General features: G+C 40.4%; 1 protein-coding gene across 7 annotated transcripts in view; it reads right to left on the bottom strand.

Moving 5' to 3' along the window:
- Positions 1-24203, bottom strand: part of CALD1 (caldesmon 1) — a 227643-nt gene that overhangs the window by 187483 nt on the left and 15957 nt on the right. For 2 of the 7 annotated variants that reach the window (XM_043872934.1, XM_043872936.1), the window contains exon 1: positions 14874-15184. The exons of 2 other annotated variants lie outside the window; for them this stretch is intronic. The gene's annotated coding sequence lies outside the window, so the exon portion shown is untranslated. Of the gene's footprint in view, positions 1-14873; positions 15185-24203 lie in introns of those variants that run through there. 3 more of the 7 variants (XM_043872932.1, XM_043872939.1, XM_043872940.1) reach the window with 2 other exon arrangements.

Raw genomic sequence — 24203 nt, 5'->3', positions numbered from 1 at the left:
CCAGGTACAGCAATGGGGAGAGGGGCTAGAGGAGAATGGATGGAATTCATCTCCATCTTGATCTGGAGGATAGTTATATGGATGTGTACACATGTAGAAATTCTTCCAGCTGTACCTTTAAGATCAGTGCACTTCATTGTATGTATATTAAAACTCTATGTATATTCCACCTCAAAAAAAAAGTGAAGGATGTCACATTTCAGCCTTGAGTCAGTCTTTCCCATAGGCTCCAAAATCAGACCAGGTTTTAGTGAAAATTCTCTACTTTTGTCATCTTCAAAAAAAAAAGAAAGACGATGAAAGGGAAGGAGGTCCAGTAGTGGGAGAAGAAAGGAAGGATGGAGGGAAGAAGGGAGTAAACTTTAACAAAACCTTTATTTCCTTCCAAAAAGTACCTTCTTTCAGTTTCCCTTATTTATTAATTTTTTGAGTACTTTAAAAAGGAGGGAAAATTATGATCCAAATTCTAAAATAAGTAAATAAATAAAGGACAAAAGAAGCTTTTTCTGGCTGACATAGTACTACATGCACGCGTGCTCAATCAGTTCAGTTGTGTCTGACTCTTCAGTCGTGTCTGACTCTTTGAGACCCCGTGGACTGTATAGCCTGCCAGACTCCTCTGGCCATGGGATTCTCCAGGCAAGAAAACTGGAGTGGGTTGCCATCCCCTTCTCCAGGGGATCTTCCTGACCTAGGGATTGAAACCCCATCCTGTCTCCTTCATTGCAGGCAGAATCTTTACTGCTGAGCTACCAGGAAAGCCTGACACAGTGCTATACTGTCAAATATTTCAGAATTGAGGGCTTAGTTTCTAGTAATTCACAAGAGGAAACTATTTTGCCTTTCTCATTTTAGAGTTGAGAAGGCATATCCTTGCATGACCTCGAATGATAACTGATATGATTTTTCAGAATGAACCGTAAGTTGCAGATGACTGAATCATAAAAAGAACTGCATTTGAAAGAGATCTAAGTCAGTGTTTATTCTTAATCTTTTCACCTCAAAGTTTATTTCTACATATGTTAAGCCTATAGCAGCCATTACTAGATTTTTAGAGGCTAAAATAATCCAGCTTACTGAAGTCACAACACAGTCAGTTTTGACTATCTTTTTCAGGCCATATATTTTCAACTCTAAGTGTATACATGTACACATACTGAAAATATGCCCTGTAAGAACCCAGATGCATACACAGAATGCATCTATGTGATAGTTCTAGGTATGGCTGCTTATGTAGGATAGAGATTGTTCTAGTCTCTGAGCAGAGGTGCTGAATTGGTGACAGTCCTATAAAGGAGTCACTTGAGACCCATTTGATGGTGGTGGTGGTTGTGTGTGTGTGTGAAACAAATTTGTCCTGCATGTATTATGGCAAACAAATGTGGCCTCTTTGAGATGCACTCAAGATTGTAGCAAAACAAAGGGAAGAAGAGGCACTTAAGTGATGACGTAAGATCTAGAATAGAGAAAAGGAAAGAAAAGTGAGGAGGGGATAAGGGAAAATAGAAACTCACAATGACAAAAATACAAAAAGGTTCCTGGGGTGGAAATAAAAAGAAGAATCAGAACATAAATGGTGTTGTTTTTTTAAGATCCAGAAATAGAGGGAGCCGTTGCTAAGTGAAGTAGGCTCTATGGAAGGCAGAAAACAATCATGGGCAGGATAACGGGTCCATCCCAAATTACCCAGGACTGTCTCCGTTTAGAACTGTTATTTTAGGAAAATTATTAATAGCTCTTCCTTTCCCTCCTGGTTTAGATAATAAATGATAGAGTTACTGTCTGTATAGACCACCTCTGGCCAAAGACAGAAAGTAGCCATAAGCAGGACTCAATCTGGGCAATGACATCAAGAAGTGCTTTAAGGAAGGGGTAAAAGGAAACAATAGCTAAACAAAGAGGGGGGAAAACGAGACCAGGTATAATGTGCAGACAATTTGTAACCAATTATGCCAAACAGATAAAGTTAGAAAGGACTTGTAGAGGAAAAAGTGTATGAAAACTTGAAGATGGATGGGGAAGAGATAGAAGAAAACAAAGATAAGAGACATGATTCAGAGCACAGATATGTTTAGGCACCTATATTTTCCCCTGTATTGGGGGATTCGTGGTTATGATCAGCATGTATAAAAATGACTTAAAATGGCCATCTTGGCTTTCCACCCTGTGTAGGCACGCATAAAGTCTCATCTGCTGTTGTCTCCTAGTCTGCTGCTCCAAAGCTGCTCACCTCCTCCTAACTCTCTGCCTCTCAGCCTTGCAGGCTCCCTTGAGCAAGCCTTCCCACCAAGCCCCTGCCCCCACCTCTGATGGCCGCATACCAGACTGTCTGCCACTGTGGTTTCACAGGCTTCCACAGATAGGCCACAGTATGTGAAGCTGCCCTTCGCTGCGTCATTTCAGAGACCTCTTTTGACTTTTTCCTGGATCGGAATTTTGTGTTGCGAAAAGCAGAAAGTAAATGTCAAGGGCAAGTTCAAAAGGCCAAGTGATTTCTAGCTAAGCCTTGCTTACACCCAGAGGGAAGATGGAATACCACCAGCAAGAGGGTCTTTGGTATTTAGAGTTTCAAAAACTATGTCTCATAGATTTCTACCAATAATTTGAATTGGGGCATGTTATGGGTTGAAGTGTGTCTCCCTCAAAATTCTTATGTTGAAGTCCTAACCCCCAGCACCTCAGAATGTGACCTTTTATGAAAATAGGATTTTCACAGAGGCAATCAACTTACAATGAGGTTATTAGGATGAGCCCTAATCCGATACTATTGGTAACTTTAGAAGAAGAAATCTGCATACAGAGAGGATGCTATGTTTACATGAAGAAGGCCATCTACAAACCAAGGGGAGATGGCTGAAGCAGATCCTGCACTCACAGCCCTCACAAAGAACCAGCTCCTCTGACACCTTGATGTTGGACTTCCAGCCTCCAGAACAATAAGTTTCTATTATTTAAGACATCTAGATTGTGTTACTTTATTATAGCAGTCCTAGGAGACTGATACCCTAGAGATGCAGTCTGGTGGAAGATGAGAATTAGGAGAAGCTCGCCAGACTAATTACAGTTTTTTTCATTTCCCTAAGAAGACTAAGGAATGCTTCTTTGAGTTATCTGAAAGAGTCCCTATGGCAAGTGGGACTGGATGATCCGGAGGAAATAATTTTGATAGTTCATGCCTCAGTTTCTCCCTCCATGGAGTTGATCATGGGGCCTGTGGTCTGAAATTCACACTATGACTGAGTGGCAAGGTGAAGGGTGATCACAGAAATATTCTGTGTTTGGGGCAGGAAGACCAAACTTAAAATGTGAAGCCCTATTAATAAATACACTGAGAACAGCTGTCATGGAAAGTAAACCCTCAATTCTTTACCTGATCACTGAAGTGGAGGACTTCCCACCTGATCCTCACAGAATCAGCTCTCTCCACCTTTTGAGTATCTAAATTTGACACGATTAAAACCCAAAATAGCTTGATGTATTTGGACAAAGAGTTTTCCTTCAGTACAGACTATCTCTCCTTGTATTAGAGAAAAGGCTTGCTAACCTGCTTGTTAAACTATCTCTGCTACCAGAAAAAGAAAACACAAAAATATTTCTGCACATTACTTTTTTTTTTTTTTCAAAAGCTGTTATAGGCCTAGATCTCATCCTATCAAACACTTACTTGAAAAACCTCTTGAGTCACTAGTAAAAGCAGTGGTGTTTAGCCCTGCTTCCTTATATGGCAGGGAAGGACAATGTGCTTGTCTATTTGAACTGCAGTGTGGCTCTCTGACAAATTATAATGACTGGTTATGGAAACCTCCTGCTCTGGTTTCCATCACTCTTCCTAGGAAAGACAGAACAGACAGCTGTAGGGAAATGGAATAGTTTGGAGTCAGGGAATATCATTGAATCTAGCTTAGTTATTTGCCAGTTGTGTGACTTTGGGCAACTAATTTACTTTTGAGAATTTTGAGAGACCCTTGGACTGTAAGGAGATCAAATCAGTCCACCCTAAAGGAAATCAGTCCTGAATATTCATTGGAAGGACTGATGTTGAAGCTGAAACTCCAATACTTTGGCCACCTGATGCGAAGAACTTACTCACTGGAAAAACCCCTGATGCTGGGAAAGATTGAAGGCAGGAAGAGAAGGGGACAACAGAGGATAAGATGGTTGGATGGTATCACCAACTTGATGGACATGAGTGTGAGCAAGCTCCGGGAGTTGATGATAGACAGGGAAGCCTGGCGTGCTGCAGTCCATGGGGGTTGCAAAGAGTCGGACACAACTGAGCAACTGAACTGAATTTACTTTACTGACCTGAGGTAGTTATCTTCTACCTGAACAGTGCCTGTCATGTAACAAGTACACCAACAAGGTAGTTTACTGAGTTAGCTTACCTTCACAACCATCTCTAACTTAAAGGCTCAGGAGAGATATCAATCACTTCATTTGTTTGCTCTATCTTCGAAGGTCAGTGCTTTGTTCTCTAGATAAGTCTCAATCTTCTTCCTTCTCTCATTCTCTCCTCTTTCCTCTCTCCCTCTCTTACTCTAGGTCTAATACACAAAAATCCTACAAAACAACCCAGTCTCAGGAATAATAAAACTCTAGCCAGACTAGATAAAAGATGATTTAGAATGTTCAAGGCAGCACAGACCCAATGATAAGTGTAGAAGAGAAAATCCTGTGGTTGAAAGGGATGGTGGGAGTTGTCTGCCTCTGTAGTGTATGGCTGTCTGAGCTCTGAGCTCCAGAGACAGATAGATCTAGTTAGAAAGTGCTTATGCTGACCTGAAACAGGGTTTCCTAAAATTGTTTCTATTGGTCCTAGTTGTACTTCCTGGAGAACTGGACATGAAAGAATTTGGCTCCTTTTGCTCTGTCTATAGGATAGCAGTGGAGTAGGCAACTTGGGAGAGTGGGTAGCTAAGGGCACTGGCACTTTTAAAAGGAGTCCCATGCCTACAGATAGCCCCCACAGGAAGCCACGGCTAGTAGCTGACGATTTTTAACTTAGTGCTTGTCATGTGCAAAGCAGTTCAACTCTATTATTTCTAGTCCTTATAACAATGACAAAAAGAAGGAAAAAATGATCCCCTTGTTAAGGTAAAGAAATAGGCCAGATAATAGTAAGTTTAAGATTCCAGCTCAAGTCTTCCTGATTTTAAAGTGTGTTCTCAGATAGGCCACATCCCCAGAAATATACACAAGCTCAAATGGAGTAATTAGGCGGCACAGTGCGGTGGTTGAGGATGTGGACTATGGAGCCAGTTTATCCAGGTTTGAATCCTGATTCTGCCACTTACTAGCTGTGTGACATTAGATGTGTTACTTAACCTGTGTGACTCAGTTTCCTCATCTGTCAATCTGATTGTTATGAAGATTATTTATTTAATTAGCTACTTGGCCTGTGTCAGGGGCTATTGTAAGCACTCAGGACTGATACAATTAGAGAGCAATCAAGGAATTCAAACATGAATATTGGCTTCCACTTTCTTATCAAGAAGAAATTATGGACATTTATTCCTTTAATTAGTTAACTCACATATTAAGCATCTACTTTATGTGGGGCAAGGCACTTTTTTAGGCTCAAGTCACAGCACTTGAAAAATCCAGACAAGGTCTCTGAGTTCATAGTGCATTGTTTTAGCAGCATGGGAAACAATAAACAAGTAAACAAATAAATAGGCAGTCATAAGCATACATTATGAATATGCATGTACCTAAGCATCGGGGGTATCCCGATTGGCTCTTCAATTAATTTTACTGACTTGATATTTTAGGGTCAGTGGTGTGCTAATAAATGTTCGATAACAATCCCTTGGGGTTGGCGGGGCGGGGAGTCTGATTTGTGTTATTTCCTAATTTCCAGGGTGTAAATACTTCCATCATGGTTGACCTCAAGCTCCCAACATGTCATCAGTGAATGAAGAATTGGGAGAAGTTCTCTTGCACAGTATTTGGTGGTATTTCCATTATATGGATAAAATAGATGTAACTAATCTCAACAGCATAGTTAATAGTAAAATATAAAATAATTAGGAAGAGATCAGTTTTGAGTAATTTTTTAACCTTGTCTTTTGCTATAATTTAACTGAAAGTCTATGTAACTTAATTTTGGATAATGACTGTATAATGACTAGCTCTCAAAATCTTGAAAATTCAGCAATTGGCTTTTGGGAGCTAGTATGAGCTGGCTGCACACACTACTGGGTAAGGAGACATTTCAGAGGAAGAGGAGACTGAGTCACAGTTGTGTCATCACTCAGACATAGGTCCTAATCTGATTCCTTTTTAGTTGCTTTTTTCCAGCAAGCTCTGCTTTCATGTACACAGTGGAAGCACTGCTCTGTAAACTAAATACCGTCGGCACAAATATAGCAACCATTCTGGCATTCTTCTTAGACCAGGTTGTTCATACAGATATGGTTTTAACTCTACAGGCCTTAGTGAATATAATTTATGTCCTTGGTGCTCTGAATATAGCAGATTCTTCTGTGCAATACGGAGGTACCTCCTGACTGTTGTCTAAGGGAAAACCCTAGGGATGGAGTTTCTGTCCTACAAAAGCCAATTATTCCCTCTGTCCATGAACCTGAGGCCTCTTGTCTCTTAGGGCTAACAGACTTCTGAAGGGGCCACCCAAGGAAGCATCCAAGGCCCCAGACTAAGAGGAGATAGATGGTGAGAGTGGAGGATTTGTACATTCCTTACCACAAAGTGGAAAACAGAGAAAAACATTTTCTGTTTTTCTTGGTAAGCTAAATATCTAAAGTAACCAACCTCCAAAACATCCTAAGGACAGAAATACTTAAAGAGACAATTTTTCTTCAATTCATCCCTCCCTGAAGCCTAAATTTCACTTAGTAATGGTGGCTGGAACAGGAAGTGGAAATACCATGAGAAATTTTATTCTTGCCACATTTTCAGTGCTTTACAAAAGCAAACACTGGAAATCTCATCAGAGAGCTTGACCTTACAGGGTTGATAACTTTGCGGCCAAACCAAAAGAGTATTGGAAGCTGGAGGAATTTTCAGATAAATATTCTAGTGCTTCTGGAGAGACTCTTTAGCAATACTGATTATTTGGAATAGACAGCTGTAACTTTTGGAAAGAAATTATCTGAAACTAAACAACAAGGCTTCTGAGGAGTAAGTGATTCCATGGATCTACTATAAATTATTTTAAGCACAGATGTACAGAACTGTTTCTGAGTCGAGGTGTTTTAGCAGAATCACAGGGAGTTTTCATAAACTGGACCCCATTCTAATCCTACTGTATCAGAATCTCTGTAGATGGGTCTCAGGGATGTTTTCAGAAAATCCTACAGATGACTCTGATTAAGATCTCCTGGATTATAGGCAAATTGGGGTGCAGTGTACAATCCAAATCCATATACTGTTAAAATGGGAGGGACATTTTCTTATGCTACCAGGAGAAGCAACCTGGTGTACTGAAAGATTAACAGCGTGGGACTTAGGACACGTGTGTTCTGGAACCACCTTTTCCACTAATTAACTGGGTGACCTTGGTCAAGTCACTTGGTTTGTTCTTTCATTCAGCAGATATTTACCGGACTTCCGTGATGTGCCAGGCATTAGGTATATATTGGGGGAAAAAAAGATGTTTCCTGCCATTATGAATCTTCCTGACATGAATCAAAGAAACCTGCAAATATGTGTGTAATTTTACTTGGTGTGGCTAAGCTTTAATTTCTCACCTAGAAAATGAAGAGTAGATTACTGGTTCATTTTTTTTTAAAGAATTTCTTCTTTAGATCCCAAATTTCTTGTCCCAACCTTCCCACACACAATATAATTACATGTTTTAGGGCCACTGATTGAGATAACATAATACCAAAAGCTGCTATGAATTCAATAACTGTTTACAATAAATTAACATTTGTGTCATCATAATGCACCTATATAACTAGAAAAATAGTAGCACATATTGTTTACTCAGCTTGTCAAAATCACTTACTGCATATATGGACTTATTTACCTCTTGTAGGAACTTAGTGGCCTCCCAGGGGTCCAAGGTACAGAGGTTAGGAAACTACAGACTATATTAATCTCATGAAATACGTGGTACTTGAGTAGCAATGGCTCTTTTCTTATACAACAGACATCACTATCAGTGACAGCATTTAATTGCCCAAAGGAAGTTTAGCCTCAGCCTCAGAATCCTTCTCCACAGAGTATTCCAGATGGTCACTACCAACTGTTTAAAGTTGGCAAACAGATGAAAACTTATTATCATTCCCTGGGTCAAATGACTCCTAAGGCCTTGCCCAGCTTTTAAAAATCCACGAATTGTTTATATTTAGTTCTGCTGTCCTGTGGGGCTTCCCATGTAGTGCTAATAGTAAAGAACACACCTGCCAATGCAGGAGATGTAAGAGACCTGGATTCAGTCCCTGGGTTGGGAAGATCCCCTTGAGGAGGACATGGCAACCCATTCCAGTATTCTTGCCTGGAGAATCCCATGGACAGAGGAGCCTGGCAAGCTATAGTCCATGGGACTGCAAAGAGTTGGGCATGACTGAACTGACTTAGCATGCACTGTTGTCTTGCAAACACTACCAAGAACTGAAACGTTTACTAAGAGTACATTAGCTTTTATGCATTTAACTTACTCAGTACTATGATTTACACTGAGATGTATTGATATGTGTGTGTGAAAGTTGCTCAGTCTTGTCTGACTCTTTGCGACTCCATGGACTATATACATATAGTCCATGCTATTCTCCAGGCCAGTATACTGGAGTGGGTAACCTTTCTCTTCTCCAGGGGATCTTCCCAACCCAGGGATCGAACCCAGGTCTCCCCCATTGCAGGCGGATTCTTTACCAGCTGAGCCACAAGGGAAGCCTAAGAACAATGGAGTGGGTAGACTATCCCTTCTCCAGCAGATCTTCCCAACCCAGGAATTGAACCAGGATCTCCTGCATTGCTGGCGGATTCTTTACCAACTGAGACAGGGAAGGCCTAAGAGATATATTGATAGTTATTTTTATTTATTAACATTACTAAGTCATTGCATATTTAATTTTAAAGATTGCCTTATTTTGCGGGGAGCCATATCACAAAAATGACTCATATGAAAATACCCATGTTTTCTTTGGAATCTTTCTAAAATGGATAATCCTTATCTTTTTAATTATCAATGGTACAAGTTTCCAGGCCAATTCCTTTAAGGTTGGTTCATCCGACCATGCCGAAGTGATCATTAGGAACCGTATGACTCTGACAGTGGGTGTTTGATTCTCCATAAATTCTGTCACATAAAAATTCAAATGATATTCATTGACAGCTGTTGGACATTTCAGCTAATTTGCTTTCCATGCCTAACTTTCTCTTCTAACTAAATAATTGCCCACTGGGCTGTATTATTCCCCAGGGGTGACGACTGCAGCCAGACACACTGGTAATTCATCCATAGGCATGCAAGTAACCCTTGATTATCCTAAGGGATTTGCCAAAAACAATAGTTATTAGCTGAACCAATCACATTTTCTCCCTCAGAATTTAACCAGGAAGCACAGAAAAAATTCCCCAGTCTGCAGGTCAACAAAAAGCAGCAGCCATATGTGCTGCAGCTGAGTTACGTTAATGGTAGCACATGGACCTCTGCTGGGTTGCTTTGACCTACCTTGATTGCAGCCCCATTCTCCTTGGACTCTGGTCCCTTCTTGGCTTCTATCCTTGGGTTTCCTTGAATTTCCATCCCTTTATTATCCCACATGTATCTTATCATTCTGTCCCTTTACTTAAGCTACTGAAACTTATTAACATAAGGGTCTATTTGTTCCAAGCAGTGTGCCAAGAGTTCTCACATATGTTACTGTACCTGTCTGTACACTGCCTTGCTAAGCAAGCTCTTGGTTTTTAACCTCTGTCTGACTTCTGATTTTTGCTGTTTTTCTTTTACTTATCTGGCTGTAATTCACATGTTAGCCCATCAGTGTATTTTATGTCTATGTGGCTTAGACCCTCCTGACTCCAGTGGAATGAAAGTACTTCTGGCCCTAGGGTCTCTGGTGGTTGGGGGGTGGGCCTCACCCTGGTCCTGCCCCTCTTCAGCACTCAGGTGAAATCTGCCTAGTTCCCCAGCTTGAGCCAAGAGGGAATGTTGCATGTGAGGGTAAAAGAAACTAATTAACTATTCCTACTTAATATATCCCCCTCCTAGTGAGATGACTTCCTTACAGTTAAGTGCTCTCATCTACATATTTACAAAACCATGCTAGAAGCCTCAGGAAATTATTAAAAAGTAATTTATCTTCAAGTTAGCCATCAGTGGTACACATACATTTTTTAAAAGAAAGGCCATGTTCTAAAACGAGCGCTTAGTAAGAATACCCAACTCACCTAAAATATTCCCCCAAATATTCATTTTCTTTCAACCATTCTTATCAATCCTCTTACTAAATTCTCAGCATATACTTAAGAGCATAACAGCAGCCTTTCCTGAATTCTTCAGCCCCTCAATTCCCTACAGAAAACTTTCTCTAGAGATGATGTTTTCTTTGAAATGGAGGCCATATGAGGTAATCTCCTTCTATATATGCATATATTTACACCATCCTGTCTTCCTTCCAAAGAATCTGGGAAACAAGGAAGGACACCTCCTCACATGTTCTGCTCCCATTCACTCTTGTCTCCAGGGAGAACCAACACTTTATCCCACTGCCCACCCCAACCTCCACCGGCTCAAGGGTTTCTCACAAGTCAGTCAGAAAAGTGGGTTCTCAATGGACCTTGAGGGGTTAGAGTTTTTATCAGCTTCTCAAAGGCTTCCATGAGAAAACAACAACAACAGCACAGGGAAGGACGGCTGACAGGGCAGCCCCATCCCCTCTTCCTCACCGCTACCCCATCACCCCGGCCTTCTCCCCCCGCTCACAGCACTCGCCCACCAGCAGCCAGCCTGTGAGCCGAAGAGTGGCTCTTTACCACAGAAACTGCTCTTTCCCTATCTTGAGCATATCTAGGCTTGATTCTTCTGCTATTGTCTGGGCCTCACCCTACAGCCCAGCCACTGTAAATTGTCTGTGTCGGATCAGGAAAGCCCCCTTTGTTTGGCCTGGGGATGGAAGAACTAGAGAAGTTGGTAGAGGCGGAGGCCTGGGGTAGGAAGTGAGGGATGCCACCACAGGGTCCGTCACAGGGGCCCCAGCTGGGGGTGCTGAAGACTGAAGCAAGCAGAGATGAGAGGCCAGATGCGTGGCGCTCTCTGGTCTCAATACCAACAGGAACACAGCCAGGTGCTCTCAGTTACCTCAGCCTCCTCACAATCCCAGGCTTGACATGCTGGGATTCGTCCCATGCTTTTGGCTGGGGGCAGAGAAACTGCCTCATTTACCAAGGCCTTTCTGTTGTCAGCGCCTTGTCACTGGTCTTCCATTCAACAGGATCTTCAGATTTCCTAGTTCCTGGATGTGGCCTCACACCACTGATGACCCAACTTATTCGACTCCTGAAGCTTTTGTCCTCCTGGTCTCTGATTATGAAAGCCAAAGTTTAGTTAACACTGGGGTGGACCAGTATTCCCTAAATTCTGGGTTCTGGGTTTTAGAAAGAACCAGGATCTAGCAGGTATCACTCAAAGGTCTTCAAATATGAGGAAGAACGGAGGAGATAATTAGGGAAAATAGACAAGAAGGGGAGATACTAGTCAAAATGCGCATAATGTCCAAAGGACTCAAATTGAAGGCAGTGGAGTGTACAGCCTATAGAGAAGAAGGGGAAACATCTCATTCACACATCGTAACCACTGTGGGAGGTAGGAGAAGCATTAGAAGGCCCATTCCACAGATGAGGTCAAAGATTGATGACTTCCCTCAAAGTTCTGGGCTTTTTAAACAGGAGAACCAGTACTCAGACTGACTCTCAGGAGTGAAGCCAGAGCTACAAGTATCTCTTTAAATTAACCAACTACTCCAATCCTATGGGCATTTCTCCAATATCAAACTTGAATTAACTTGATGGATGAAGGCCTTTCAGTAAGGAGAAAATGTTTCTATTTTGGGGCCCTGGGAGAATTTACCCAGAAAATTCTTTTTTAAAGTCTGAAAATTCTTTGGCAGCATCTTTCTAACCTCCTCCTTAGTCCTACCATGCTATTTGCATACCACCCCGTCAGCATTTTCCCTGGTCCCCCACCATGGCCTCACCCTACCACATTTCTGAGACATGTGACAGGCTGCAGGCAGATGGGGAACCTGCCAGTCTCCCCTCATGCCCACGTACAGGTCATTTTTTTGTCTTGCTAAAGAATGACTAACCAGTAACCATTCTACCATGAAAATGACAAATGGAGATAACTACGTGTGTTCTTAAGAAAAGGTCTACTAAGGTACATTTTGGGGGCTTCTCCAGGGGGGCTCAGTGGTAAAGAATCCCTCCTGCCAATGCAGGAGCCTCAGGGGACCTGGGTTTGATCCCTGGGTTGGGAAGATCCCCTGGAGAAGGAAATGGCAACTCACTCCAGTATTCTTGCCTGGAAAATCCCATGGACAGAGGAGCCTGGTGGGCTACAGTCCATGGGGTCGCAGAGTAGGACATGACTGAGTCAGCATGTACACGGGCACATTGTACTCATCAGAATAGAAAATACAGCCAGATACAGGATCACCCTATACTATCTGCTCCAGAGCAGATCCTCAGACCAGTCACAAGAGCCAATTAGAACTGCTAATGGCCTCACTGTCAGGGAATGCTTATATGCATCTCATTTAAATCCTTTAAGCTCCATTTTGAACCTTCTCTTCAATGTAAGAAGTGTCTGTTTATCTAAAGCAGTCTTTTGATCTGAATTATTTAAATTGTACATTCTGCTGGTTTTGAATAATGGAAACAACCTAGCATGTTACCTATGGATCAATTCATTGTACATTCCTCCTGTGTGCTGAGATCACTTTTCACTAGTGACTTTTTAGTCCAGATTTCTGCCATTGCATTTCTTTTTAATTAAATGATTCTAATCAAAGAGAAATTTTTGTGCTGTGGTTTCATTGTGCTCCTTTGCTTTACTATTTGGGGAGATGTGTGCTAGCTAATATTCAACAAAAGTAGCAGAAAGAGTGGCCTGAAGTCCTACCTAAAGTATAATGCCCAAATCCTCTTGCTCCATCACTACATAGAGTAGAACACTTGAAGCATTATTTTGAGAAAATGTGTTTTTGTGGTTGTTTGGGGGGTGGGGAGCACACGAGGAAGGTAGGAGAGAGCGGTAGTAGCAAAGTTTGAACTGTCAGGGATTCAGAGATGTTGGTTGCAAAATGGAATTTATCCTCAAATCCCAAGATTATAGATTTCCTCCCAAACTACATTCCCTACATGGTTTAGAGAGCAGTTAAGAAAGAAACTGCTCTCTGTATTTTGATTGACATTAAAAACACTGTGAAAATAGTTTGGAACTTGATCTCTTCGAGGGAATGACAATAATCAAACGATAGCTTTGCCTGCAGCCTTTCTTTCACACTTACTCAGAACTGTTCCAGGAAGAGAAACTCACAGGGAATTCTGTTCTCATATATCACTTCTAGAAGGAGAGGGAAGCATTCTCAAGAAAATTATCCCCAAACTTTTAAATATGAAGGCAGAAGATTATTTAATGAATCTCAACACAAAACCACCTCTATTCATGGAATAAAATCAAATCGAGTCAGTCATTTGGAACTGGAAACCTTTAATATCCAGGTTTATTTTTGAAAAAAAAAAAAAAAGCTCAGATATGTCTTTCTTGCCCTATACCACCTAGTCTTCACTTAAATTCTAGACATCCATGTCTGGTTTTGCCAAACACGTTAGAAGGATTTCACTGTTCCAGTTCACAAGTCCATCTGCATAGTCTGATTAACAGATGGGATCCACAAATACCAAGTACTTTGTTCTCACTCATCTTTTTTTTTTTTTTTTTTTTTTTACCATGTATTGCCACTCAAATTTCCCCACCCTTTACAACCATCTCTTTCTAAAAGGAATTCCAGGCTATTACCAACTAGCTGCCTTGCACTACTGTTTAAGATGCCCCAATATGTCTGACTATCTTGAAATGAAAGCTTGCTCCCTCCCTTCCCAGAACAAACTTGCAACCTACACCTTTTTCAAATTCTCCAGTGACACTCAGGCATGCTTTCAAACAGAAAATAGGATTTCTTGAGAAATAGTTTGGTCAGATGTGAAATGCGATTTCTAAAAACACACCCACTAGCACATGCATTCTCTCATTATTAGGTTTTATAGGAAACAGATCACGGGAGGCATCTTCTGTCTGGGCAAATAGCAGATCAGTTACATTAACCCAGCCTATGCTAAATGCCAGTGCTCTTCCTCCCCCCACCCCGACCTTATCTCCTTGCAGCTCTAGAAGTCAAGTCTTAAACACTGGTAGCGAATAAAATGTAAATGCGTTTGGTTAAAAATTATCACTTTTGCCTTCTCATCCACCTAGAAAGTTTTTGTTGTTTTTAAAGCAAAACCTCTTTAAATCTCTGATAATAAAAGATGCAGGAGAGACGGCTGGCATGAGCAAATAGGCACCACACGACTATTGACACTGGCCTATGGCGGTCAGGTATATTCCCCAGGGCACTCCTGAACAAAACGCTATCTTATCAAGTTGCCAGTGGTCCCTGGATATAAGTCTCTCTATAATCTCTTCTCTCATCCAGACTCTAAGAACGAAACTTGAAATCTCATCCTGTTTGTCTTCCGGGAACATCTGCAGGGCAGCAAAGCCCAATCCCGAGCATTTGCGTGGTTTACTGACTTTTATAATCTTGCATCTCCAGCTACCTAGCCCAGGAATGCTGACTGAAACCCAGAGAAAGCCCCCACGCTCTCTGGAGGAGATTAAAAGAAAGCCCTCTGTGCCTTACCTCGTAGGCTGAAACTTCTTCCCGGGGACTAAGTCGGAAAGGAAGGACTGATTTCTTTAAGCAGGAGCACAGCGAGAGGGCAGGCAGGCAGGCAGCCCAATACACACTGCTCTATTCAAGAAAACTCCAGACCGCCCTTCCTCAGCCCCTCCCAGAAGTCCATGCTAAGTGAACACATATCCCCTATGTTTACAGTCGGCATCGGTGGTATGCATTGTCCTGTAGTTTTTCTAATAGGCAGCCAATGACGACACCCCAGCCGAGGTGGATGCAGCCTGCCTGTGGAGATGCCTGTCATTCCCTAGGCATGCTCAGGAAATCACTCATCAGAAAAAACCAAGACCTAAAAAGCTCTGAAACTGCGTGCAGGCTGCCAAAACCAGCCTGCTACATGCCCTTTTTTGGTTATCCTTAGCAGGGCCTCTGGAAGTGAATCCATTGTCAGGAACAATCATAAGAAATGTTAATCTTGGAGAAAGAGGCTGTCTTGTAGAACACAAATGGAGCTTTAAAAAGAAAGCACAGTCCATGAAACTTAAACTTAACAGTCCGTACTTTTATTGGGGTGGGGGTTGGGAACAGCTTTTTAATTGAGAGATAGCCTATTTCTTTTATAAGTCGTTGTACATACAAAATGGAATTTAATTGTGTATGCAATTTTAAAGCCTGAAATGACTAGGACCCAGGTCCAATGTACAGGCTAAATTTTAAACTGAAAGAGGCACAGCCTCCTAAAATATGTGCTATAAAAACAACTAATCCAAAAAAAAAAAAAAAGCAGGTCTTTTTTTAGTAGAATAAGTATGCTGCCAGAAATTCATCCAGGCAGGGTCCTATAGACTTGGCTATCCTCTTTGATTTTCCACATCACCTTTCTCTCTCCTTCCCTCTCCCCTCTTTTTACTCAGATTTGGTGACAGATATTGCTAGAAGCTGTGCAAAGCAGAGAGGGTGTGAAGGGATCTAGCAGCTGCTTTGGAGCTGGTGTGGATGGATGCATATGCCCACAGAGATGACACTGACATCCTCGTGTCTTCTTGAAAGTACTCCCAACGACTCTTCCTTGATAGGATGTGTGCTGTGAGAGGGTCAGAATTAGGAGATGCTGAATTAAAATGAAATTAACTAGCCTGTGTGTATATATATTCTGTGGTCTTGTACTTCTCAATACAGAATTTACTCAGTCGATCAGTACTCAATTCAGTCACAAGAGACCGTGAGCCAGGTGCTGGGGCTAGGTGCTACATTTCTGCCTCATTCATTATTGCTCTGTGTTTGGAGACTCTTCCATTACTGACCAGAAGGAGTTAAAATATTTTGCCTGGCTAATTACAAGCCCAGAAGCATGGTCTTCAAAAATCTTAGGTATAACTTGTATAAGCCTTTTTCCTATTTAGGAAGATCTGAATTAGAAATGAGCTCTACTTAGGAGAAAGTCCCTGCCCATTTTGCCTCCCTCAGAAGACTGGGGAAGTGACTGAGCCCCATCTTGGCTTCCTTCCTTAGTTCCAAAGCACTAAGTTACCCAGAGGCATCTCTGTCAACCTACACTCACCTTTTTGGGGGAAAGGCTACTCTGTCCCCTCTTTCCAATGGCTACTGCAGCACGGCCTAGAAAAAAAAAAAAAAAAAATCTACAGCAAAGGCTGCCAGGCGGAGGGAGAGGTGAGCTCCAGGCATCCCAAGTTGAAACCCAGAATGCACTTTCCCAGGGAAGCAAAATAAATAATGGCTTGTGGGAATAGGACAGTCACTGCTGCATTTCAAGTATGCTGTGGCTCAACCAGGCATTTGTGGAACACCACTGTTTATAAAAATTGTTCCTATGGGAAAATGCTCTCTGATCCCAAAGAAATGATTTGGAAATAAACTTTGGGAACACAACCAGTTTGGGCTTCTGGGGACAGGTTGTAAAGATAGAATAACACTCCGTAGTCTGATAAACTGCTGAGCTTGAACACTTGGTGGGCCGGCATCCCTAAGCTCTGAAAACAACTCGGCTGGTGAAGTTGATGTGAAGATAGGACCTGTGTCCAGAGAGGTTTGGTGCCTGTGATCTCCGGGCAGTATGACTGTAACTCAGTGAGGCCTGTTTCGATGTGCTGCTTCCCATGGCCAGCGCTGGTTATATCCTAAGCAGCATTCTCCCTGCTTGTTTGAGTAAGACCCTTTGGTTGAGCAGGATCAAGGCATAATTTACCATCTATGAATAAAATAAGTACCAGCTTTCCAGAGGAAAGAAAAGTTGTGCTACAAATGGGGAAAGTATTATCAGCAGGAAACATAGAAAGGACATGCATTTTGCATGGTTTTTAGGAGATAAATGGCTAAATATTTTTGGATTATGTCTTCAGAAAAGAGACGTATGTTTCCCTAGATAAATTCTGAGTCCAGGGTTTTGTGGATGAGCAATCATTCAGCCTATTTTGTGTATTTGAAAATAGACTTATTGTGCAGGAACTATGTAGTTGGAAGAATAATTTAACAAATTCCATGTAATATACACCATGACATAGAAAAATTCTTTTTTCATTGTCCTTTTACTTTTAAAAAAAGTAAACAGGAATAAAAAAGGAAAGGGAATAAAAAGAAAGAAAAGAGATATATGTTGCTAATCTCAGTCATGGGATAATAATATTCACTTTTTCCAGAAGTCATTTGTAAATGACACTAAAAATACAGGATTTACATAGGAAACTTCTGTGGAATATATTTCCCACTCGAATCATCCCAGATAAAGAACAGCTTGCCTAGCATAGGCTGTATCTACCTGATCAAACCATAACAACTCTAAAAAGACATTTGGAAACACCTGGATGATTCATTGTATTCTTTCATTTCCAACTGAGGATTTGCCAGCTTGCAGTGGTGAGCAGTTTTATTTTGCTAGTGGGTCAATTTGGGAAAAGTAAAAGCAAGTCATACTTTTCTCATTCAAAATTAAAATCAATTCATTGAGTTCCATGAAAAATATACATTCTTCCAACTTAAAATATCTACTTTATTGAATTGCACGGATATTTCAAGCATTTTAAAAGGCAGTAAAACAACCTGTCTCCCACACACACATACCTTCTTTTACTCAAATGAAGTATGTCCAGAAACTCAAGTTTATAAACAATAAAATCAGATTGGTAGAATGTTAACATCAAAGTTGGACAACAAAAATGGTAAAAAAAAAAAAAAAAAGAAAGAAAGAAAGAAAAAGAAAAGGAAATTAGACTAAATGTACTTATGAACCTAGATGGAAAAATTAACATATTGAATCTAACAGTGCAAAAAAAAAAAAAGACAGGGCCAATTCTGTGATGGTCAAAATCTGAAAATCTATGGATATATTATACACTATTAGCAGTTTAAAAGTCTATAAAAATAGAAAAAAGGAAAGTGAAAGCTCATCTCAATAGATAAAAAATAATGCTTGGTAGGACTGATTGGAAGGACTGATACTGAAGCTGAAACTCCAATACTTTGGCCACCTGATGCAAAGAACTGACTCATTGTAAAAGACCCTGATCTAGAAAAGATTGAAGGTGGGAGGAGAAGGGGATGACAGAGGATGAGATGGTTGGATGGCATCACCAACTCGATGGACATGAGTTTGAGCAAGCTCCAGGAGTTGGCGATGGACAGAGAAGCCTGGAGTGCTGCAGTCCATGGGGTCACAAACAGTCGGACATGACTGAGCGACTGAACTGAAACTGAATGCTTGGTAAAATTAGTAATCACTTATAGGAAAAAAAAAAAGCTCTTAAAAAACTAGCACCAGAATCTTTGTAAACATAAGAGATATTTACCAGAAATATAGAGCAAACATCACAATTAATGATGAAATTTAAAAGTATTCCCATTATAATCAATGAAAAGACAAGAATGACTATTATCTTTTCTGCAATTAAAAAATGGATTGGAAGTCCTAGCCAAGACAAAGAAATAGAAAAAAGAAATAGGAGCTATTGAAATTAGAAAGAAAAACATGCTATTTGCTATGATATGATTTATTTATTTGCTATTTATTTGCTATGATATGATTATCTATGTCGAAAGAGAATCATCAAATATATTAGAACTACTAAAAGAGGTTAGCAAGATTATTGGAATCAAGTTCAGTATGCAAAAATTCAGAGTTTCTGTAACCAGCCATCTTTAATTTTAAAATATAGTGGAAAACTATGTTATTATTAGCAACAAAAGTGTGCATTACCTGGGAAATAAATGTAACAAAATATGTGCAAGCAAATTACAAAATGCTTATGTCCTGGATTTAAGGACATAAAAGGTCTGCCTGAATGGTGAAATATATCACTTTTATAAAATGGCAAACCTCAAAATTATAAACATGTAAATTCTTCTCATATTAACCTATGCATTTACTATTACAACTAAAATCCCTAAATGATCTATTTTATAGAATTTGACAAAATAATCCTAAAAGTAATATGGAAAAGTAAAGATCTAAAGAAAAGCACCAATATATTTATAGGACAATTCTAGTTAAAATAAGACAAATAGATTAATAGGATAAGGTAGAAAGCTTAGAAACAGTCCCAAGCATTTATGAAAACATTTAAAATAATAGTGAGGGCATTATAGATTAGGGAGAAAATGGTGTATTTTTCATGGTAAGGTTACAACCAATTATATGAAAATAATACAATTAGATTCAGAATTTCCACCTACAGCAAAAGAATCTAGACTACATGAAAAACAAAACTTGAAAATGATTAGGAAAAATTGTAGGAGAATATATTTAAGATAGAGGATGGCAGAATTCTTAAATCATAAAAAGTAGAACATACAAATGAAAAGACTAAAAAAAAAGATCGAGGATATGGTTAAACTCAGCAGATTAAATGCACATCCCTCATTTATTTCTGCTCCTTCCCCAAATCTCATCAAAATGATAACAAAGAAATAAAAAAATCATAAATAAATCCTACAGGGCAAAGTACTGGAAAAGAGTCAACACAGGTCGATGTGAGCCAAATTCTGAAATATGGAAAGTGGACGGATGGTTAGTAATTGACTTACCAGAGCTGAGAAACTGAACTCTGGCCCTGTGGAGCAGAAGGCCGATAGACAAGAAAGAAGCCAATTATAGCCTCAGAACCAGGAAAAACTCAGGATGTGGAAGCTCGGGAATCTCTGAGATGAGAGATGGAGGAGAAAACAGGTTAGGCTGAAAATCCAAGTAAGGAACAATTAGAAGCCTAGATACTCCTCCGCCCTCACCAACCCAGATACCCACCCCTCACCCAACCAGACAGACATGGAGTTGATTTTCTGGAGAGCAAAGCAGTGGACAGAAAAGATGCCATGTGCTGAAAACAGACTTTGAAATGAATGTCTGCTCAAGGAACACTGAGCCTGCACTCCACAGAAAGGAAACTGGGGGATCCCACTTCAGGGAAACTGGCAGACCCATGGAAAAAGGATCTAAAGGCAAAATTTGAGGGACCCTGGAAATGTCTATCTTATCACCCAAAACACTTTTGTGAACTTTTGTGAATTGAAAGGAACTTTCAATCAACTGTTTAGCATCTCACTCTTAAATATGAACATCAAGTTAAAGTAAAGCTCTGAAAAAAAGATTAGAACAACAGAAAAAAAGAGACTCAGAGGAAAAAGGGGGAGGGTGAGAAGTGGAAGAAAACTTCAAGAAAACTATAATTACCATATAACTTCAAGAAAACAATAATTACCATTCTCAGAGAGATAAGAGAAGATACTGTAGCCACGAAACAAGAAATACTCTGTAAAAAGGTATTTGCAGGGAACAGGAAAGACCTATTGTAAATGAAAAATACTATGACAGAAATTCATAAAAATTCAATTCAAGAAATGGAGGATAAAGTTTAGAAAAATCTTCCAGAAAAGTAGAAGAAAAAGACAAGATGGGAAAAAGGAGAGAAAAGAACATTAGAGAATCAAGCAAATAGCCAATATCTGAGCACTCCAGAAAACTGTGGGAGGGAAATTATGAAAGAAATAATAAATTAAAATTTCCTCAAACTAAAGGACAGAAGTTTCCAGATTCAGAGGGCCCACTGGTCATTCAGTAAAATGAATGAAAACATATTGTCTTCTGAAGTCATCAAGTTCTTGAAGTTATATATTTTAAAGGGAGAAAAAAGTAGGAGCTAAAACTAGAAACCAAGAAGCTTCGAAGACAAGGATCAGGAAATAGGGGATGCAAACCCATGACAGAGGTAAAAAGTGGTCCCATAATGAGGGTGAAAGAAAATTCGGGGACAACAGCTGGTCCAGAAACCAATCAGCAGAGATTGGAGCAGAGGACTCCAGGAAAGATATTTTAAGAAAAAGGCAAGTAGATAGATTACCTGATACGTTCTTGGGAAAAGTATTTATGATAGGTACGTAGAAAACAAGTAACTATAAGATTGAGGTCATTATAATTTCAGGAAAAATTAAATATTTGTATGAGAAAGGAAAAGTAACTATTGTACACTACACAGGTCAACTGTGAGAAAAATTTACAGGTGTAATTGTGTAAACATTACATGTTGAATTCACCAAAGCAGTGATGATGTAATTAGATTCAGAGGAGAATGAGCAAGAACATGTTAGTAGGATGATGCTAGATAAGAGAGCTAAATCTGCATTTTGTTTAGCAGGAAATTAGTAATAAATGTCTACTTTTGAACTTTTAGTAAATAGTTGAATTAGTATATTGTTAGGAATATGAAAGCAATTACCAACTCCCCCTACAATAGTTCATTCATTCACAGAACAAATGTTTATTGAGTCTCACCCACATGCCAGGGCCTGTTGTAGGCGTTCACTGTGAACAAAATACATTTCGATGAAGGGAGACAGATAAACGCATTAGCTAATACATAAATATATAATATGAGGCAGGGGGAAGTGCTGTACAGACAAAATAAGAAAGTGCAGAGGAAGAGAGGAAATCGGAAAGTCCTCTTTGGAAAAGTTTTTCAATAGAGAAGTGGATAAAAAAAAATGAAGGAGTAAGCAGTGAGGCTACAGGAAGGAAGGGCATTTCTGGCTGCAAGCATAGCAGGTACATACTGAAGGAATAACAGAGATTTCAGAGTAATTGGGAGAAGTGACCTCCAGTGGCTCAGATCATCCAGAACCTTATGGCCACGGTAAGGACTTTGGGTTTTGTTCCAAGTCAGAGGGAAAGGCACTGGAAGGTGTCAAGCAGAGAGAAAAGGGTCACTCTGGCAGAGTGCACACTCAATTGTGCAGAATAGGCGGCAAGGGCGCGAGGCAAGAAGCAGGAGGGAGCTGTTGCCTCCTCCTAGGCATGAGGTGCTCCTGGGACTAGGGCCGCTGTGCTCAGAGGACTGAGAAAGCACTGAATTTTGGACACATCTGGATGGTTTGAATGAGGGGTGTGAGAAAAAGAGAGGAATCAAGGATATCTCTTTTCATGGTCTGGATAACTGAGTGGGAGTGTGATTTCATGAAACGGGGACCACTGAGGGAGGTATAGATTTCAAGGAGGGGGTGGGAATCACATGAGACATATGTTAAGCATATTAAGATGATAAGAGGCATCCAAGTAGAAGCACAGATAGGTCCTGGGATGAACAAATCTGGTGTTAAGGGGGGAGGATGAGGCTGGAGATGCACCTTTGAGAGTTGTCCATTTATAGATAGTATTTTTAAACCAGGAATAAGTTCCCTGAAAAAAAAAAAAATGATGCAGGCAGTGAAGAGAAGAGGTGTGGGAACTGACACCCCATTTAGAGCCCAGAAAAGGATGCTGAGAAGGAGTCATTGAGAGTCATTGCCTAGGGGGAGGATCAGTTACAAGAGTGGGTGAGGAAGATGATGACTGTCTTTTACTGAAAGTTGCATGTATGATTTGACTTCAAAAATAATGTGGTTTGTAACAGATTGGATTCTTACAGCCAGATATTCACTTCCTCTGTGACTGGGATTAAATGCTCATGTCCTCTGCCTTGTATTGCTGCAGTGCTCTTCCTAGGAGGTCTTGACCTGGGTTTTGCTGTGAATCATGGGATGTGGCTAGAAGGGATGATGTGCCCATCCCAAGTGGAGGCTTTAAGAGGCATCACATTTTGCTTTTACTCTTGAGTGTCTGCCCTTTGCTGTGATAACAACAGGTGCAATGGAATTGAATGGGGTCTTCCCGTCCCCTCAAAGATATATTCATCCAGAACCTGTCAATGTGACTTTGTTTGAAAATGGGGTCTTTGCAGATGTATTAATAATTAAGAATTTCAAGATGAAATCATACAGGATTATCTGTGTTGTGCTTATTTGCTAAGTTGTGTCAGACTCTTTTTGATCCCCTGGACTGTAGCCTGGATGGATTATCTAGGTAGGCCCTACATCCAATGATAAGTGTCCTTATAAGAAAAGGACAGGGACTTCCCTGATGGTCCAGTGGTTAAGACTCCACCATCCAATACAGGAGACACGGGTTCGATCCCTGATCTGAAACTAAGTTCCCCCACATGCCATGGGGGAACTAAGTCTGTGGGGAAACTAAGCCTATGCATTTCAACTACTGAGTCCATGGACTCTGGAGCTTGAGTGTCAGAATTAGAAAGAGGCCCTTGCACCACAGTGAAAGATCTCACATGCTGCAGTGAAGTACCTGGGTGCTGCAAATAAGACCTGATGCAGCCAAATAAGTAAGTAAATATTTGTAATGCTAAGGATTGCCAGCAACCTTAGGAGTTAGGAGAGAGGCGTGGAACAGATTCTCTCTGAGTTGTCAGAAAAAGCCAACAACCCTGTCAACACCTTGATTTTGGACTCCTGGCCTCCACAACTGTGGAAAAATAAATTTCTGTCGTCTTAAGCCACCCAGTTTGTGGTAACTTGTTATAGCAAAGCAGGAATCCAATACAGCTCAGATCATGGCTGCTCTTCAGCTTGAGTTTCAGAAGACGACACGTAAAGAGCTCTGCTGGGCCAGTGAACCCAACCAGGACCAGCGGAGTTGCTGCTGACCAAAGAGTAAGAGATAAATGTCTGCCATAAGCCACTGAGATTTTGAAACATTTTTTAACCAAGAAAAAGCTAAGTAATATTTATTTCTATAAAGTAAAAATTAAGCTAAAGAAATTTAAACTAAAGAAAATTTAGTTACTTCAAGATTTCAAGATGTAAAAACTTCTGTGCAACAAAAGCCGTCATATACAAAGTGAAAAGACAAGCCAAGAGAAGATGTGCAAGGTATAAAACAAAAGATTAGAATCTAGAATATCAAAAAATGCCTGAAAATCAATTGTGGTAGGTATGGGAGGGAGAGAGAGAAAGGCACAAAGACACACACACAGAGGAAAAACCCAGTGGAAAATGGGAATA

Source organism: Cervus elaphus, chromosome 18, assembly GCF_910594005.1.
Source record: "Cervus elaphus chromosome 18, mCerEla1.1, whole genome shotgun sequence".
Classification (NCBI taxonomy): domain Eukaryota; kingdom Metazoa; phylum Chordata; class Mammalia; order Artiodactyla; family Cervidae; genus Cervus; species Cervus elaphus.
This window is presented reverse-complemented; position numbering and strand designations above follow the sequence as displayed.